The 20,790-nt window shown below is 42.0% G+C and overlaps 1 pseudogene; it reads left to right on the top strand.

Annotated features, from left to right (window-relative positions):
* The first annotated feature begins 5,855 nt into the window (after positions 1-5,855).
* On the top strand, positions 5,856-16,087 carry LOC139395757 (NACHT, LRR and PYD domains-containing protein 3-like; annotated as a pseudogene).
* Positions 16,088-20,790: the final 4,703 nt, after the last annotated feature.

The raw sequence follows: 20,790 nt of genomic DNA, 5'->3' as shown, positions 1-20,790 counted from the left end.
ATGGGCCCAAAAGTATGGAATTAGTGTCCTCTGCGTGTAAACTTCATATTTTGGCGAATATGTACGACATCCGGGAACTTTTGGCATACTAAACTATATCGTACTATGACCAATAAGCATACTATATACTCAAATCACGTCACAAATAGTACGGTTAGTGTGGTTAGTATGAGTATAAGAAAACGGACTTCCATCTGAAATGACACCCTATTGGAGGAGATGAGGGGAGACTAAGATTACCATCTGAAATGACACCCTATTGGAGGAGATGAGGGGAGTGGAGGATTACCATCTGAAATGACACCCTATTGGAGGAGATGAGGAGAGTCTAGGATTACCATCTGAAATGACACCCTATTGGAGGAGATGAGGAGAGTCTAGGATTACCATCTGAAATGACACCCTATTGGAGGAGATGAGGGGAGACTAAGATTACCATCTGAAATGACACCCTATTGGAGGAGATGAGGGGGTCGAGGACTACCATCTGAAATGACACCCTATTGGAGGAGATGAGGGGGTCGAGGATTACCATCTGAAATGACACCCTATTGGAGGAGATTGTAAACATGTATTGTATATATATTGTAAACATGTATTGTGATGTTATTGGAATGTACTTACTGTATTTGCATACTCACTGTGAATGTGTCTGGGAAACTGGCTCTAAGTATTTGGCATTCAACTTAAAACCACATAAATGTATTTGATGAATATATTGTACAGTGTTGGCCTGTTAGAGGTTCATGAGAGAGGCTGAATATCAACACAACCATCTCAGTCTATCAGCAGTTTTCTCAGTGAGAGCCTCATGTCTGGAACACATTGACCATTGAAGGACATATAAGGAGCTGTTAACCTGTCACTCCTTTACCAATGACTTGAGAGTGTCTGAAAGACATATAAGGAGCTGTTAACCTGTCACTCCTTTACCAATGACTTGAGAGTGTCTGAAAGACATATAAGGAGCTGTGTGACCTGTCACTCCTTTACCAATGACTTGAGAGTGTCTGAAGGACATATAAGGAGCTGTGTGACCTGTCACTCCTTTACCAATGACTTGAGAGTGTCTGAAGGACATATAAGGAGCTGTGTGACCTGTCACTCCTTTACCAATGACTTGAGAGTGTCTGAAGGACATATAAGGAGCTGTTAACCTGTCACTCCTTTACCAATGACTTGAGAGTGTCTGAAGGACATATAAGGAGCTGTGTAACCTGTCATTCCTTTACCAATGACTTGAGAGTGTCTGAACGACATATTGCTGTTCAACCTACGTAGATCTACCTGCCCGGAGACTACAGTTAAACTAGCTAGCTGGCTAAATCTGTCACATTTACAGAAAATGTTGATTGATGTGAAGTATCTCTGTCAAATACATTTTCAATAAATGGCAGGAAAAGGAATGGAATGTATTTGTCTGTGCATGTCTATCTCTGAATGTGTGTTGGTCTCTGTGTGTGAATGTGTCTTTGATTAGTGTGATTAGTTCAATGTAACTTCACATTATAAATAGTATTTTTTTTTACTTCATATGCTATACATTATAATCAATATTTTGGAGGAGTTTGCAGAATCATTGTCTATCATTGGTTACCCATCCTATCATGTTACCATAACAATACAGATATGACCGTCTTTTCGTCCTTCTGCTGAACCTGGTTGTTGTCACACTGCCCTCTGCTGGTAGCACTGCAAAACATCACTCAAACAAATCCTGATATAAAATAATACAAAATGCACGTCTACCAGATAGAATATGAATTTATGGGCTGAATACTTGCATTAAGTGTATGAAAACGTTACATGACATGAATGTGAATATATAATATAATCGTATACATGTTGAACCAGCCCACTGTGTTGAAATAGGAAGTACATTTATAAGGAAGTAAAGGAAAAAATGGACAATATCGTTAGAAGAAAAATGTTTCTAAGGTTTGTACTGTACCGTTCTTTTACAATTTTATGGAGAAAAGTGGTTCGGAGAAGTTAGGCCATCGCACAGAGAGGGGTAAGACATCCGCAGAATTGTTAAATTATTACAATACTGATTTCAACTTTCAATAATGATTATTTTAGGCTTCCTTACATTGATGCTGATTCATATTGATCAGCCTAGTCAATATGAATCAATGTTATATTGCAGTCTACAGGGCTATGAGGTAGGTAGGGTGTGGGCGATTGACTGCACATGATTGATTATTGTCTTTCTGCTCTTTCACTTCACGTAAACTAGTTTCTTTGAAAAATAAAAGTAATTCTCGTCAATTCGGGCAAGTAAAAGTGACGTGCGGCAATGGGTATTGAAACTAAATGAAGGGCTCATGTGAAAAGTTTTTGCCGCGATCACAACAACTGGGAGCTCTGAAAAATACGATGTCAGCTCTCGGGAAAGAGGACGGTTCAAATCGATTTTTCCCAGTCAGATTTAGTTTTTTACCGAGATCCCTGTGGTTTTGAATGCGACATTAAGTTGATAAACTCAGAAAGGTGGTGATCTGCTTTGCTCACTAGTTACCACATCCACAAAGTCAGAAGGTCCGCCTACCCGACCAATCAGATGAGGGAGTGTGATGACGCATTAGCTTACCCGACCAATCATATGGTTCCGGGAAACGCTGCAATCTCCAAATGGGTAAATCTCGAGTTCAAGTTTTGAGGACCAAATAACGAAACACATTCAGGAACAAGAACTGGCAACGTCACTAAAATTCATACATAAGGAAAATACAAAAGTTTTGGCCAAAGAATTAAGTGGGCGTTTTTCTTTTTTTCAATAACTAGTATTTAAATGATTAGATCAACTGTTTGTTTTTTACGCACTACAAAGCCTTGACAAGAATGACGCTCGGCCCACTATTTATTGTTTCTGCAGTAAGGATTCACCCTCTTCAGAGAATTATTGTGTAACTTATCTGCAGGTAATCGTTGTTTTGAGCTCAAAAAGCACCTCGTAGCTGTATGTAAACCAGGGAGCGAAATGAACGGCTCTTTCACCGATGCAATTCGGTTACCGACGTTCACCAAAAAGATCCGTTCAAAAACAACCTGTCGTTATCGAACGACCCATCACTAGTTGAAACAGGAAATATTTGTATAAGGAAGTAGAGGAAGTAACGGACGTTATCGTCGAAGAAACATGTTTCAGAGGTTTGTAGCTTTCTTTTACAATGTAATGTAGAAAAGTATTTTTGAGAAGTTAAGTCATCATAAAGAGAGAGATGATTTAGGGTTTAGGACATCCGCCAAGTTAATACAATATTGATTTAAACGTTCAAGAAGTATTATTTTAGGCTTATTTACGTTGGTATTGATTCATAGTGATTAAGCTAATCAATAAGATCCAATGTGATGTGAGAAAGGCTACAGGGCTATGAGGTATGGTATTATTGTTATCGGTGAATGACAGCACATTAAGGTGATTATTATCTGAGGAAACTGGCTCACTTTCACTTCCTGAAAGAAGACGTGCATCAGAATTATGTATAGACGTCATAAAATCAAATAGTCTGTCTCGTCAAGTAAATGTGACGTTCAACAATGTGCATATAAACTATTTAAATGTAGGGCTAAATCAAATATTAAGTTTAAAGCTTTCTGGTGACAGATCAGGAAGGCGGTGGTCCGTTTGGCGAACTGCAGATGCGCTCGATATTACGTCACCGGCTCATCTATGCGCGTTTTGAACCCCGGGTTGAATCATCAGCACGCCTTTTCTCAGAATGAAAACCCCGGTGCGCCGGGCGAGATAAACTGATCGCAACTCAAGTGAACTCAAGCAGTGCATGGGTCTCTTCACTAAACCAGGGACGTCCAACTGGCGGCCCGCAACCAATAATAAAAAACATTATTTTGGAACTCAGTCTGGATCTCAACTTCCTGTTGACCGTTATAATAATAGAAAACACACGGTGCAGTGTGTAAATGTGGTTGAGCATCAGCAGTCAGTCTATTAGCCAATGTTAGCTACATGTTTTTAGATTGGTAAATTAATCTAGCGGCTAAACTTGTAGTAAGCATGGTTGAATTACCAACCGGGGTGGGTCCCGTTGATCATCAGTTAACATATTAAAAACAGTTAACATTTACTTCCACTCTATGGCAACATGTCCCCATGGCAACATGAGTAGGATTACCTGTAAATCTGAAAATGTTTTCTCCTGACCCATGGGGGTGTATGGATGTGGGTATGCAGACCCACGAGACACCGCGGCCCCTCATGATGGCTGACGTTTTTTTGTGGCCCCCATCTTATCAATGTTCTCCATCCCTGCACTAAATGATAAGGAGAGGGAACAACCTGAATTTGTCCAATAGAAACTCTCGTTGTTGAAACATTTTGCTCTCCTACCACGTTCATTTTCCTAACCTGCCACGTTAATTATCCTAACCTGCCACGTTAATTATCCTAACCTGCCACGTTAATTATCCTAACCTACCACGTTAATTATCCTAACCTGCCATGTTAATTATCCCAACCTGCCACGTTAATTATCCTAAACTACCACGTTAATTATCCTAACCTGCCACGTTAATTATCCTAACCTACCACGTTAATTATCCTAACCTAGTGTACCACGTTAATTATCCTAACCTACCACGTTAATTATCCTACCCTAGTGTACCACGTTAATTATCCTAACCTGCCACGTTAATTATCCTAACCTGCCACGTTAATTATCCTAACCTACCACATTAATTATTCTAACCTACCACGTTAATTATCCTAACCTACCACGTTAATTATCCTAACCTACCACGTTAATTATCCTAACCTAGTGTACCACGTTAATTATCCTAACCTACCACGTTAATTATCCTACCCTACTGTACCACGTTAATTATCCTAACCTGCCACGTTAATTATCCTAACCTGCCACGTTAATTATCCTAACCTACCACGTTAATTATCTTAACCTACCACGTTAATTATCCTAATAACCTGCCACGTTAATTATCCTAACCTGCCACGTTAATTATCCTAACCTACCACGTTAATTATCCTAACCTACCACGTTTATTATCCTAACCTACCACGTTAATTATCTTAACCTACCACGTTAATTATCCTAACCTGCCACATTAGTCATCCTAACCTACCACGTTAATTATCCTAACCTACCATGTTAACTATCCTAACCTGCCACATTAGTCAGCCTAACCTGCCATGTTAATTATCCTTAATCTGAGGTAATGGTTAGGCACAAGGTTAGCAGTGTGGTTAAGGTTAGGTTTAAAACCTGTTTGGGATAGGGGGCAGCATGTTTGGATGAAAAGCATGCCCAGAGTAAACATCCTGCTACTCAGGCCCAGAAGCTAATATATGCATATTATTAGCAGCATTGGATAGAAAACACTCTGAAGTTTCTAAAACTGTTTGAATGATGTCTGTGAGTATAACAGAACTCATATGGCAGGCGAAAACCTGAGAGAAATCCAACCAGGAAGTTGGAAATCTGAGGTTTGTAGTTTTTCAAGTCATTGCCTATCGAAAATACATGTTATATGTTATTGTTAGTATGAATACAATATAATATGGTCATAATAGTTTGTAGGCCATAATAGTTTGTAGGACAAACCGTTCAGACGCTACATAAGATTTTGTGAGAAAAACGATTTTCGGAATGTCTCGTGGTCTGACAAACACCGTTGAAGCTCTGCCATCTTCAACCGCAGATGCGGAAGGGTGATATCGACGGATTCATTAACGGATTAACAACTAGCCGTTGTTAATGGTTCTTCAATGTTCAGACATACTGTTCTGTTATTTCTTATTGTAGCTGAGTGAGCTGTGACTTACATCTAAAACAAGTCTCTCTGGGGAGAGAAAGGAGGAGACTACTGCCTCTAAAATGAGTCTCTCTGGGGAGAGAGAGGAAGGGACTACTGCCTCTAAAATTATTCTCTCTGGGGAGAGAGAGGAGGCGACCACCGCCTCTAAAATGAGTCTCTCTGGGGAAAGAGAGGAGGGGAACACTGGTTCTAAAATGAGTCTCTCTGGGGAGAGAAAGGAGGGGACTACTGCCTCTAAAATGAGTCTCTCTGGGGAAAGAGAGGAGGGGAACACTGGTTCTAAAATGAGTCTCTCTGGGGAGAGAAAGGAGGGGACTACTGCCTCTAAAATGAGTCTCTCTGGGGGGAGAGAGGAGGGGACCACTGCCTCTAAAATGAGTCTCTCTGGGGAGAGAGAGGGGGGGACCACTGCCTCTAAAATGACTCAAGACACCAGTTCAAAGAGGTAAGAGATGAATTGCAAAATATACATTGCTATTAAAAAAATCTAACTAATGAAAACTAATGAAAAGTGTTCCCAAATGACATGGAATGTAGATCTACATAATTAATTTAAAAGGCCAAAAATGGATTTACCAATTGCAGACTGTAGCTTTAAAAGAAACATCAGGACTTCTAGAAGTTCCATTATACAGTTGTTAAAATGAAGTAGATGAGGTATTAATGTGATATTGATGAGGTGATCTGTCTCCCTGTTTTGTTCAGTGTCCAGAAGCCCAGAGCAGAGTCCCCTACAACCAGCCTGGTATCAATGAAGAGTGATCAGCCACCTGCTTTCAGCCAGGAACCATTACCAGATGACAATAAGGAAGTGGAGAGTTTGGACAGTGAGGATGTATTAAAGATCACACACAACCTTCTGGACAGAAGAAGTAAGACTGTGTTTAATACAATATCACAAAGAATGGTACAAAGGCCCTTATAAAACACACCAACTTATGAGTCCCAACTCTCATTGTTTTCCTACAGGTCAAACTCTGCTGACAGTCCAACAAGACATTAAGGCTAAACTGAAACACAAGTATCAACACATATCTGAAGGAATTGGACACCATGGAAACCAAAGTCTGTTCAAGGACATCTACACAGAGCTCTACATCACAGAGGGTGGAAGTGGAGGGCTCAATAATGAACATGAGGTTAGACAGATAGAGATGGCATCCAAGAAACAAACCACACAAGAGACACCAATCAAATGCAACGACATCTTCAAGCCTTTACCTGGACAAGACAAACCAATCAGAACTGTGCTGACAAAAGGAATCGCTGGTGTTGGAAAAACAGTCTCTGTGCAGAAGGTCATCCTTGACTGGGCAGAGGGAAAAGCAAATCAGGACGTTCATTTCATGTTTCCTCTTCCTTTCCGTGATCTGAACCTGAAAAAGGACCAATACAGTCTGATGCAACTTCTTTCCCACTACTTCTCAGAGCTGAAAGAGATTGACAGCATTGAAGATGGTGAAAGCAAAACTGTTTTCATTTTTGATGGTCTGGATGAGTGTCGACTTCCTCTAGACTTCAAAAACAATGAGAAGTGCTGTGATCTCACGAAGCCAACCTCAGTGGATGTGCTGCTGACAAACCTCATCGAGGGGAATCTGCTTCCCTCTGCACTCCTCTGGATAACCACACGGCCTGCAGCAGCCAATCAGATCCCTCCTGAGTGTGCTGACCAGGTGACAGAGGTAAGAGGGTTCAATGATCCACAGAAGGAGGAGTACTTCAGGAAGAAGATCCCAGATCAGAATCTGGCCAATGAAATCATCAAACACATGAAGACATCAAGGAGCCTCCACATCATGTGCCACATGCCAGTCTTCTGTTGGATATCAGCCACTGTCCTTGAGATGATACTGAAAGGGGCAGAGAAGGATGAAGTCGTCAAAACTCTGACCCAGATGTACTTACACTTCATGCTCATCCAAATCATTGTGAAGAACAGGAAGTACAACAAAACCACAGAGACAAACCCAAAGGAACTGTCTCAGTCAGACAAAGAGATGATCCTGAAACTGTCAAAGCTGGCTTTCCAACAGCTGCAAAAGGGCAACCTGATCTTCTATGAGGAGGACCTGAGAGAGTGTGGCCTTGATGTCACAGAGGCATCAGAGTACTCAGCATTGTGTACAGAGATCTTTAAAGAAGAATCTGGGCTGTACCAAGACAAGGTCTACAGCTTTGTGCATCTGAGCATTCAGGAGTTTCTAGCAGCAGTGCATGCTTTAGAATCATGTCTGTCCAAGAAGGATATTGTTTTCCCCCATGATGATGAAGATGAGGAGGAGAAGGATGTTGAAGATGATGAAGAGAAGGGGTCAATCCAGTTGTCTGACTTACACAGGAGAGCAGTGGACCAGGCCTTGAAGAGTGAGAATGGACACCTGGACCTGTTCCTCCGCTTCCTTCTGGGTCTCTCACTGGAGTCCAATCAGAATCTGTTACGAGGCCTTCTGACACAGACAGGAAGTACAACACAGACCAATGAGGAAACAGTTAAGAGAACAGTCAGGTACCTTTCAGACAAGATCAACCAGGAATCCTCACCAGAAAGGATCATCAACTTGTTCCACTGTCTGAATGAACTTGGTGCCAACTCTCTTGTTGAAGACATGCAGACCTCCCTGCATTCAGGAACTCTTTCAGAAACAAGACTAGAACCTGACCAATGTTCAGCCCTGGCCTACCTGTTACTGATGTCAGAGGAGGTGCTGGAGGCGTTTGACCTGAAGACATACAACACATCAGAGAAAGGTTATCAGAGGTTGCTGCCGGTAGTGAGAACCTGCAAGAGAGCACTGTAAGTTCTGTTATTGAGTTGATGTATACAGTATCATTATAATGAAGGATTTGTATATCTAACAGATCATCTCCTTTCTCCAGACTGGATCGCTGTAAACTCACATATAAATCCTGTGAGACTCTGGCCTCACCTCTGCAGACACCAAACTCCCCCGTAAGAGAACTGGACCTTAGCTACAATGACCTGGGAGACAGAGGAGTGGAGCTGCTCTGTGTTGGACTAACCAGTCCACTATGCAACATACAGACACTAGTGTGAGTAAAATATCTTCAGTATCTACTGTGTGTTTATATAGTTTGTAGTTAGTTAGTATGTGTATGTTTAACATTATTTGAATATCTTGGTAAATATGCAGAAACATACATACAATGTGATAAATATATCAAACTAAGGTTGAGAATATCTTGAGTGAGATAGTATGTTTTTAGCATTGGTGAATCATGTGTCCTTTTGTTATTGTCTTAATGTATCTCATTATTCTTAAAGCGTTGCATATTTAACAGTGTATCGACATTAGTGGTCAAACGATTATGATTTTTACACCGATACCGAATATTGGAGGACCAAAAAAAGCCGAAACCGATTAATTGGACAATTTTGTATTTTTTATCACAAATTAGACACCTTGCTTTCCCTGGTGCCAATTCAATGTCATTGTCCCACACTGGTGCTCTGCTTTTCTCTGCTATCTGTAAAATTAATATAATCGTACACACACACACACACACACACAGCTCTCTGAAGTGACAGGGATACTGAAGAGTCTGCTTAGGAGACACAAATACTCTCAACTGTTTGAATAATTAAACTAGAGTTGAAGTTACCTGTGATGAATGTTGAAAACAACTGTAATTTGTATATGCAGGAAATCCTATTTTAATAATGGACATGGTATGTATTGACTACCAAAGTGTGAGTCATAAATCCCATGACACCTTCCAGCAAAATCTGAAAAGCGGTTCCTTCATTCATATATTCCATAGGATATGTTTAGATTCACTTCAAATCAGGTCTGTGTTTCGTGTAGGTTTACACCACCTTGCCAATTTAATAACTGTGTAGATATCCATAGGACAAGGTAACTCTGATCAATATTGGCTAAATATTAACGATGATTTGTTTTTAAATTGTAGAGTGGATTTCTGAAAATATGTTGACAAACGTTACCTTATCCTAGCGAGATTTACACGACTATCAAAACTCCGAGGCGTTTCAAGCCTTCACAAAACACAGACCGTATTTGAAGTAGATCAAGACATTCTCTATGGAAGACACGAACGGTAAAATAATGAAGGAACCCCTTTCGAGTTCAGCCGCAAAGGAATTATGACGCCGCGACTATTTCTCTCTATACCATTCGTATTTCATATACCTCTGACTATTGGATGTTCTGATAGGCACTTTAGTATCGCCAGCCTGATCTCAGGAGTTGATAGGCGTGAAGTCATAAACGGCGTCAAGCATTGCGAAGAGCTGCCGGGAAACGGAGTAAAGGGCTGTTTGAATGAATGCTTACGAGTCTGCTGCTGCCTACCAACGCTCAGTCAGACTGCTCTATCAAACGACTCAATTTCCCTAGTTAATATGTCCCACTAACATGAATTTCTTTCGACTAAATATGCAGGTTTAAAAAATATATATACTTGTGTGTATTGATTAAGAATGGCATTGATGTTTATGGTACATTGGTGCAACAATTGTGCTTTTTTCGGCAATGCGCTTTTGTTAAATCATGTTTGGCGAAGTAGGCTGTGATTCGATGATAAATTATAAGGCACCGCATTGATTATATGCAACGCCTAACCTAGTAATATCATCAACCATGTGTAGTTAACTAGTGATCATGTGGAGATAGATTGTTTTTTATAAGGTAAGTTTAATGCTAGCTAGCAACTTACCTTGGCTCCTTGCAGCAACAAGGTCCTTTTGATGCTGCACTTGTGTAACAGGTGGTCAGCCTGCCACGCAGTCTCCTCATGGATTGCAATTTAATCGGCCATAATCGGCATCCAAAAATGCTGATTACCGATTATGAAAACTTGAAATCGGCCCTAATTAATCGGCCGACCTCTAATCGACATATCTCCTCTCTCCAGACTGGTTGACTGTAAAATCACACATGAATCCTGTGAGACTCTGACCTCAGCTCTGCAGACACCAAACTCCCCCTTGAGAGAACTGGACCTCAGCTACAATGACCTGGGAGACAGAGGAGTGGAGCTGCTCTGTGTTGGACTAACCAGTCCACTCTGCAACATACAGACACTAGTGTGAGTTCAATATCTCAAATCAAATCAAATGCATTTGTCACAAACACATGGTTAGCAGATGTTAATGCGAGTGTTGCGAAATGCTTGTGCTTCTAGTTCCGACAATGCAGTAATAACCAATGAGTAATCTAACCTAACAATTCCAGAACTACTACCTTATACACACAAGTGTAAAGGGATAAAGAGTATGTACATAAAGATATATGAATGAGTGATGGTACAGAACGGCATAGGCAAGATGCAGTAGATGGTATCGAGTACAGTATACATATGAGATGAATAATGTAGGGTATGTAAACATTATATTAAGTAGCATTGTTTAAAGTGGCTAGTGATATATATTTTACATCAATTTCCATCAATTCCCATTATTAAAGTGGCTGGAGTTGAGTCAGTGTGTTGGCAGCAGCCACTCAATGTTAGTGGTGGCTGTTTAACAGTCTGATGGCCTTGAGATAGAAGCTGTTTTTCAGTCTCTCGGTCCCTGCTTTGATGCACCTGTACTGACCTCGCCTTCTGGATGATAGCGGGGTGAACAGGCAGTGGCTCGGGTGGTTGTTGTCCTTGATGATCTTAATGGCCTTCCTGTGACATCGGGTTGTGTAGGTGTCCTGGAGGGCCGGTAGTTTTCCCCCGGTGATGCGTTGTGCAGACCTCACTACCCTCTGGAGAGCCTTACGGTTGTGGGGGGTGCAGTTGCCGTACCAGGCGGTGATACAGCCCGACAGGATGCTCTTGATTGTGCATCTGTAGAAGTTTGTGAGTGCTTTTGGTGACAAGCCGAATTTCTTCAGCTCCTGAGGTTGAAGAGGCGCTGCTACGCCTTCTTCACGACGCTGTCTGTGTGGGTGGACCAATTCAGTTTGTCCATGATGTGTACGCAGAGGAACTTAACTTACTACCCTCTCCAATACTGTCCCATCGATGTGGATAGGGGGGTGCTGCCTCTGCTGTTTCCTGAAGTCCACAATCATCTCCTTTGTTTTGTTGAGTGTGAGGTTATTGGGGAGATGTTGTTGCCTACCCTCACCACCTGGGATCGGCCCGTCAGGAAGTCCAGTACCCAGTTGCACAGGGTGGGGTCGAGAACCAGGGTCTCGAGCTTGGTGACGAGTTTGGAGGGTACTATGGTGTTAAATGCTGAGCTGTAGTTGATGAACAGCATTCTCACATAGGTATTCCTCTTGTCCAGATGGGTTAGGGCAGTGTGCAGTGTGGTTGCGATTGCGTCGTCTGTGGACCTATTTGGGCGGTAAGCAAATTGAAGTGGGTCAACGGTGTCAGGTAGGGTGGAGGTGATATGGTCCTTGACTAGTCTCTCAAAGCACTTCATGATGACGGAAGTGAGTGCTACGGGGCGGTAGTCGTTTAGCTCAGTTACCTTAGCTTTCTTGGGAACAGGGAGAATGGTGGCCCTCTTGAAGCATGTGGGAACAGCAGACTGGGATAAGGATTGATTGAATATGTCCGTAATCTTCAGTATCCACTGTGTGTTTTATATATTTTGTATATAGTAAGTATGTGTATGTTTTTAACATTGTTTAATCATTTCCTTCTGTTATTGTCTTAATGAATAACATTATTCTTAAATCTTTGCATATTTAACAGTGTATCAACATATCTCCTCTCTCCAGACTGGTTGACTGTGAACTCACATATGAATCCTGTGAGACTCTGGCCTCAGCTCTGCAGACACCAAACTCCCCCCTGAGAGAACTGGACCTCAGCTACAATGACCTGGGAGACAGAGGAGTGGAGCTGCTCTGTGTTGGACTAACCAGTCCACTCTGCAACATACAGACACTAGTGTGAGTTCAATATCTTCAGTATCCACTGTCTTTATAGAGTTTATATATTTTGTATGTAGCTAGTATGTGTTAGGTTTTTAACATTATTTTAACATCTTGGTAAATATGCAGAAACATTAATCGAATGTGATAAATATATCAAACTAAGGTTAAATATCTTGTGGGAGTTAGTATGTGTTTTTAGAGAAAAAAAATGTTTTACTATTGGAACCAAGACTTAAAAATAACTGAAATTGGCACAAGATGGAGGGAATGTTGGAACATAACTAATGAAATTAAAGTTAGCAAAAATGTATGGTTAATCCAGTATAAAGTAATGTATAGAATTTGTTACACAAGACAAAATCAACAAATTCTACAGCACAATGACAGAGTCATGTCTTAAGTGTAAAACTAACAATGAGTCAATAATTCATGCTTTCTGGGGAATGCTATAATTCCTAAAGTTATGGGAGGAGATAGAAGTTGTCTGTCAGAAGTATTACAATGTAAACATACTTTTAATCCGTCTGTCTGCATATTTCAAGACATGGCATATAGGGGGTGTAGAGAGAGACCCAATGAGCTGGTTGATTCTCTTCTCATCACTCATGGTGTAAAAACGTATACTAAAAATATATGAATAAATAAAGTATGTTTTTAACATTGTCTAATCATGTCCTTCTGTTATTGTCTTAATGCATCTCATTATTGTTAAATCTTTGCATATTTAACAGTGAATCAACATATCTCCTCTCTCCAGACTGGCTGACTGTTACCTCACATATAAATCCTGTGAGACTCTGGCCTCAGCTCTGCAGACACCAAACTCCCCCCTGAGAGAACTGGACCTCAGCTACAATGACCTGGGAGACAGAGGAGTGGAGCTGCTCTGTGTTGGACTAACCAGTCCACTCTGCAACATACAGACACTAGTGTGAGTTAAATATCTTCATTATATGTTATTATTTGGATATTTTAAACGTGTTAATCATGTGTTCTTCTGCCCTCTAGTCTAGGTCAGTGTGGTCTGACAGAGGGTTGCTGTTCAGATCTGGCCTCAGTCCTGAGTTCACAACTGAAACAACTGGAGCTGAGAGACACAACTGAAACAACTGGAGCTGAGAGACAATGACCTGCAGGACTCAGGAGTTACACTGCTGTCTGCGGGACTGGAGGATCCAGACTGTAAACTACACACACTGGGGTAAGTACAGCTGTTTCAGTCAGGTCGGTACTGAGCTGAGTTACACTGCTGTCTGCTGGACTGGAGGATCCAGACTGTAAACTACACACACTGGGGTAAGTACAGCTGTTTCAGTCAGGTCGGTACTGAGCTGAGTTACGCTGCTGTCTGCTGGACTGGAGGATCCAGACTGTAAACTACACACACTGGGGTAAGTACAGCTGTTTCAGTCAGGTCGGTACTGAGCTGAGTTACACTGCTGTCTGCTGGACTGGAGGATCCAGACTGTAAACACACACTTGGGTAAGTACAGCTGTTACATTCAGGTCGGTACTGAGCTTAATAAAACAAAAACTCTCAAAATCTGATGTTTCATCACAAGGTTTGTGTCGTGTACAAATGAATTGGTGTCCTACAAGATGATTGACACCCGTACACCAACCTAGACAGCTGTTGTGTGTCTCTTTGTAGGCTGTCTGGCTGTCTGGTCACAGAGGAGGGCTGTGCTGCTCTGTCTTCAGCTCTGAGGTCAAACCCCTCCCACCTGAAAGAGCTGGACCTGAGCTACAATCACCTAGGAGACTCTGCAGGGGGACTGCTTTCAGCTGCTCTGGTGGATCCCACATATAAACTGATGAAGCTGAAGTAAGTCAGAATAGATGTCCTAATAGTGTGAGCAGCGGTTGTGTCATATGTAGTGTATTAGGGTCAGTAACATGAGGACATGATGGTAGAATTAAGGGGAAGTTTACCCAGCAGGCTGAGCACTCCAACACAGCATACATCATCACCACATGAATACTCTTCTTCTGCATCTCTGATATCCTGTTGGAATTGTACTCTGTTCTGTATGCAGTAGGGAGGATACTATACCTGTATGTCTCTAGTAATGAATTGTACTCTGTTCTGTATGCAGTAGGTAGGATAGAATACCTGTATGTCTCTAGTAATGAATTGTACTCTGTTCTGTACGCAGTAGGTAGGATAGAATACCTGTATGTCTCTAGTAATGAATTGTACTCCGTTCTGTATGCAGTAGGTAGGATAGAATACCTGTATGTCTCTAGTAATGAATTGTACTATGTTCTGTATGCAGTTGGTAGGATATAATACCTGTATGTCTCTAGTAATGAATTGTACTATGTTCTGTACGCAGTAGGTAGGATAGAATACCTGTATGTCTCTAGTAATGAATTGTACTATGTTCTGTATGCAGTAGGTAGGATAGAATACCTGTATGTCTCTAGTAATGAATTGTACTATGTTCTGTACGCAGTAGGTAGGATAGAATACCTGTATGTCTCTAGTAATGAATTGTTCTCTGTTCTGTATGCAGTAGGTAGGATATAATACCTGTATATCTCTAGTAATGAACTGTACTCCGTTCTGTATGCAGTAGGTAGGATAGTAATGAACTGGGATAGCGCACCAGAACACAACAATATGGTTTAAATGTTGACTGCTTTATTAGGTCTTTGTCAGTCAATAACCTGTTTCTCCTACAGTGTGGATCATGGTGGAGAGTGCAGGCTGAAATCAGGGCCGAGGAAATGTAAGTCTCTTCAATCCTAATTAACTGAATACTCAGAACTATAGTAACATAGTAACTAATCAATACTTGTTCTGTACCTACAAAACAACATTTTTTATGAAGATGTGGTTTGATTAAACTCTCCTTTTGTCTACAGATGCCTGTTATCTCACCCTGGACCCAAATACAGCAAACCCATACCTGATACTGTCTGAGGGGAACAGGAAGTTGAAACGGGTGGTGGAGGACCAGCATTATGAAGACCATCCAGACAGATTTGACTTTCATCCCCAAGTTCTCTGCAGAGAAGGCTTATCTGGAGGTCGTTATTACTGGGAGGTGGAGAGGGATGGTGACGGGGCTTTCATTGGTCTGGTGTACAAAGGAATGAAGAGGAAGGGAGGGGAGAGTGACCGTAGGATTGGACACAATAAGGAGTCCTGGTGTTTAGTCTGCTATGATAGTGCTTATAACTTTTACCATAATGGAGTCATCAGATACAGTCGACCAGATACTTGTCCTGTTTCGAAGAGAGTTGGAGTGTATCTGGACTGGCCAGCTGGTACTTTGTCCTTCTATAGTGTGTCCTCCTCTGGTACAGTGACACACTTCTACACAGAACACACCACATTCACTGAACCCCTCTATCCTGGGTTTATAATGTACTCCTCCTCATTGACCCTGTGTCCGATAGATGACCAACACATTCAGAGGTGAGTCATAGCGATGATTTATCATTTGTTTCCTCTCGAATAATTTCTACAATTAGATTAGTAGTAGTGGTGTGTTGTGTTCTGTTGGACCTACATACAGTTAGATTAGTAGTAGTGGTGTGTTGGGTTCTGTTGGACCTACAGACAGTTAGATTAGTAGTAGTGGTGTGTTTTAATGGGTTCTGTTGGACCTACAGACAGTTAGATTAGTAGTAGTGGTGTGTTTTAATGTGTTCTGTTGGACCTACAGACAGTTAGACTGTGCCTAGTTAAATATCACCATCAGTATTGACTTTATGGAAGGTGACATAGTGGGCAATGTCACATTTAGGCAATGCAGCCTACATAGGGAGCTGTCCTGTCACCTTTTATACACCCTTTGTACTGCTTATGAAGACTGTATGTATGCTATATAAAGCCTTTATAAGTTGTATTTAGTTTAATCACAGTCTATCCTTCTGCTTTACCAAATCCAGCGACCATGGTGGAGAGAGTTGTATCAAGCCTGGACCTGAGGACACCAGAGACCATGGGGGAGAGAGTTGGACCAATCCTGGACCTGAGAACACCAGAGACCATGGTGGAGAGAGTTGGATCAAGCCTGGACCTGAGAACACCAGAGACCATGGTGGAGAGAGTTGGATCAAGCCTGGACCTGAGGACACCAGAGACCATGGTGGAGAGAGTTGGATCAAGCCTGGACCTGAGGACACCAGAGACCATGGTGTAGAGTGTTGGATCAAGCCTGGACCTGAGGACACCAGAGACCATGGTGGAGAGTGTTGTATCAAGCCTGGACCTGAGGACACCAGAGACCATGGTGGAGAGAGTTGTATCAAGTCTGGACCTGAGGACACCAGAGACCATGGTGGAGAGAGTTGTATCAAGCCTGGACCTGAGGACACCAGAGACCATGGTGTAGAGAGTTGTATCAAGCCTGGACCTGAGGACACCAGAGACCATGGTGGAGAGAGTTGGACCAAGCCTGGACCTGAGGACACCAGAGACCATGGTGGAGAGTGTTGGATCAAGCCTGGACCTGAGGACACCAGAGACCTTGGTGGAGAGAGTTGGATCGAGCCTGAACCTGAGGACACCAGAGACCATGGTGGAGAGAGTTGGATCAAGCCTGGACCTGAGGACACCAGAGACCATGGTGGAGAGAGTTGTATCAAGCCTGGACCTGGGGACACCAGAGACCATGGTGAAGAGAGTTGGATCAAGCCTGGACCTGAGGACACCAGAGACCATGGTGGAGAGTGTTGGATCAAGCCTGGACCTGAGGACACCAGAGACCATGGTGGAGAGAGTTGGATCAAGCCTGGACCTGAGAACACCAGAGACCATGGTGGAGAGAGTTGGATCAAGCCTGGACCTGAGGACACCAGAGACCATGGTGGAGAGAGTTGTATCAAGCCTGGACCTGAGAACACCAGAGACCATGGTGGAGAGAGTTGGATCAAGCCTGGACCTGAGAACACCAGAGACCATGGTGGAGAGAGTTGGATCAAGCCTGGACCTGAGAACACCAGAGACCATGGTGGAGAGAGTTGTATCAAGCCTGGACCTGAGGACACCAGAGACCATGGTGGAGAGAGTTGTATCAAGCCTGGACCTGAGGACACCAGAGACCATGGTGGAGAGAGTTGTATCAAGTCTGGACCTGAGAACACCAGAGACCATGGTGGAGAGAGTTGTATCAAGTCTGGACCTGAGGACACCAGAGACCATGGTGGAGAGAGTTGTATCAAGTCTGGACCTGAGGACACCAGAGACCATGGTGGAGAGAGTTGTATCAAGTCTGGACCTGAGGACACCAGAGACCATGGTGGAGAGAGTTGTATCAAGCCTGGACCTGAGAAATGTGAGTGTTAACTGATTTAATTGTTTTTAAAGCATTCATTGTAGTTGATTTCAAGGCAAGGAACACAATCACAATATTTTTGGTCAAAACAAATTTAAAGGTAGAGTCAGCGATATGACATAGATGCACAACGTAAACAGCTGAGTGGGTCAATTTCTACAACAACTAAGAGTGTTGGAGAGCAAGGTTAAACTTCTCTGCTGTTTTGGTCCCGTGACTAACATTGTAAGAGAGTGAAGAGAACCCACGCACATGGGTAGATACTGTGTGTGACTGTGTGAGAGAGAAGTCAGGCATGTTGCTCATCATAATATCTGTGGTGCTGCTCGTACATCATAATTTAGCTGACTCTACCCTTAAGCTCTCATCCTAGGATCTACCAGAAATCAGACCCCAAACATCTACAAAACATGGACCAGAACGATGTTGTTTCCTGCTTCCACAAACATTAATTAATATAACACTAATGTCAGATTATGGTATGCTAATGAGTGTACATTCTGTGACTGTTGCTCACTTATATTCATTTTTATTACAAGTCTAATTATAAATTCATTATTCCATGATATTGTCAGTTTTAAATAACAACTACTTTTGACTTCAGGGATTCCTCAGAGCTGTAAGACTTGTGACCATGTTGAGGTAAGTCATAATGTCAATTCTTACTTTTACATACCTGCAGGAGTCAGGCACAGTCTCAAAACCAGGTGTGTACTGACCACCCATTCATACTGGGATATAGACAGTCCTGTGTTCTGCTTTAGTAATATAAACACAGTCTCAAAGCCAGGTGTGTACTGACCAACCATTCACACTGGGATATAGACAGTCCTGTGTCCTGCTTGTAGGCATGCAGGACTTTAGCTGTTGTCATATTTTGTAATTAGACAGTTTAATTGATAAATCACCAGCATTTCATGTAACATTGAATAAATATATTTGATGAGTTACTTTGGTAATGGGCCAGTTTCCCGGACACATTAAGTCTAGTCCTGGACCTTAAAGAACTTTCTATTGAAACTTCCATTGAGCATGCTTTTTAGTCCAGCACTAGACTCAATCTGTGTCCAGGAAACAGGCCCCATATGTATTACTGACATGCTTGTCCTTGTTCAGGACTCCACACACTGGCTTCAGATTGAACCCTTGACTTCCACTGTCCAGGGAGTGACAATGTTCAGGTAAAATAACTACTTTTAACATTTCATTCCAATTGCTAGTGTATTTCCCCATTACCTTTGGGAATAGTCTTCTAATCCAACCTCTCCATTTGACCATTGACCTTCTCTACCATATCTTGTTGTTGCTCTCAGACACAGGACACCTAAAGGGAGTTATGAGTGCACAGTGTCTGGGCTCCGCTGGCTGTGTGAGAGAGATGTAATTCTGAAGTATCACTTCAGGAACTGGGAACCTTACAGTCAACTACTGAAAGACATGCAGTACACACAAGGTGGTCCATTGCTGGACATCACTATGGAGTTAGGTGAACTGGAGGAAGTTCATCTGCCACACTTTGTCTGTTTAGGTAAAACCATGTAGAAATAGTATTCAGGAAAGACATTTCCATGTAACTGAGTTTCACTTCCTGAATGAATGAATTCATTATTCTGGGAGTTTGAGTTTACTGTGATCTGGTACTGCATATTCTTTGTGTTTTAGTTGGATGATACAATATTTGTCTTTCTGTCTTCTTTTGTATTGTGTTGTTCAGGGACCAACCCTTCCCTGAGGAATGAGATGAAGATTCTTCATGTAGAGGAACATGGAGTGTCTTTAGAGGAAGTGCATGAGGTCACCAGATTCCATGTTAAGATTCTCCATCCCAAGTTCTCACCTATCGCTCTGATACTGAGATTACTGTCTTGGAACGTAGATGTTCACTGTGAGCTGATGCTCTATCTGACAGTGATGAAGGAAACACTAATTCCACGCCTATACCTGTTCCCCAGTAACCCCGGCCAAATACAGGTGAGAGACCATTATTATAGAGATGACCTTAACTAACCAATGGTGCAGTTTATGTTGACACTCATTACATGAAGATAAGTGTGTTGCTATTCTCCTTAATGGAAAAGATTTCGAAATTAATGAATGGCCTCAATGCTTTTTGAGTTTTCTGAATCATGTTTGAATCAGACTATACATTGACTGGCTGGGCATTCCGTGCCTCGTTTCGCAGGCTGTGGAACAACAGGAAATAAAGTTTCAAGGGTCTAAAAGGTTTCCCATCACAAGACCAGAGCGGTCCTTCAAACTGAAGAGTTCCTTCAGACTGAACATTCCCTGTTCAACCTCCATCACTCCACAGGTACAGTTTTAGTAGACTAAGAACTTGAATCTGACATTTAAGTCACAGTTCTATTTATTGTTCTCTCTCTCTCTCAATTCAATTCAAATGGCTTTATTGGCATGGGAAACATGTTCACATTGCTAAAGCAGTCTCTCTCGCTCCCTCCAGAGGATTCATCTCATACATAGAGACACCACACCAAGCTTTTTCAAGGCGATTGTGAAAATGACAGGGATTGACATTGAGATGGAGTTATTCGGTGATGATGAGAGGACAGTATGGAGAGAAATAGTATCACGAGGTAGGAGCACATGTCAATCATCACTTTGTACTTTAGTACCAGATGCTGTTTAGAGTGATATAACCTCATGTTGTTTATCTTTCAGATGAATACATCTCTGACACCCGTTCAACAAGTAAGTAAACAAGAGAGTTACAGAGCATTCGGAAAGTATTGACTTGACTTTTTCCACTTTTTCTTACGTTACAGCCTTGTTCTAAAATGGATTCAATTGTTTTCTTTCCTCATCAATCTACACACAATACCCCA

Source organism: Oncorhynchus clarkii, unplaced genomic scaffold (assembly GCF_045791955.1).
Source record: "Oncorhynchus clarkii lewisi isolate Uvic-CL-2024 unplaced genomic scaffold, UVic_Ocla_1.0 unplaced_contig_9079_pilon_pilon, whole genome shotgun sequence".
Taxonomy (NCBI): Eukaryota; Metazoa; Chordata; class Actinopteri; order Salmoniformes; family Salmonidae; genus Oncorhynchus; species Oncorhynchus clarkii.
This window is presented reverse-complemented; position numbering and strand designations above follow the sequence as displayed.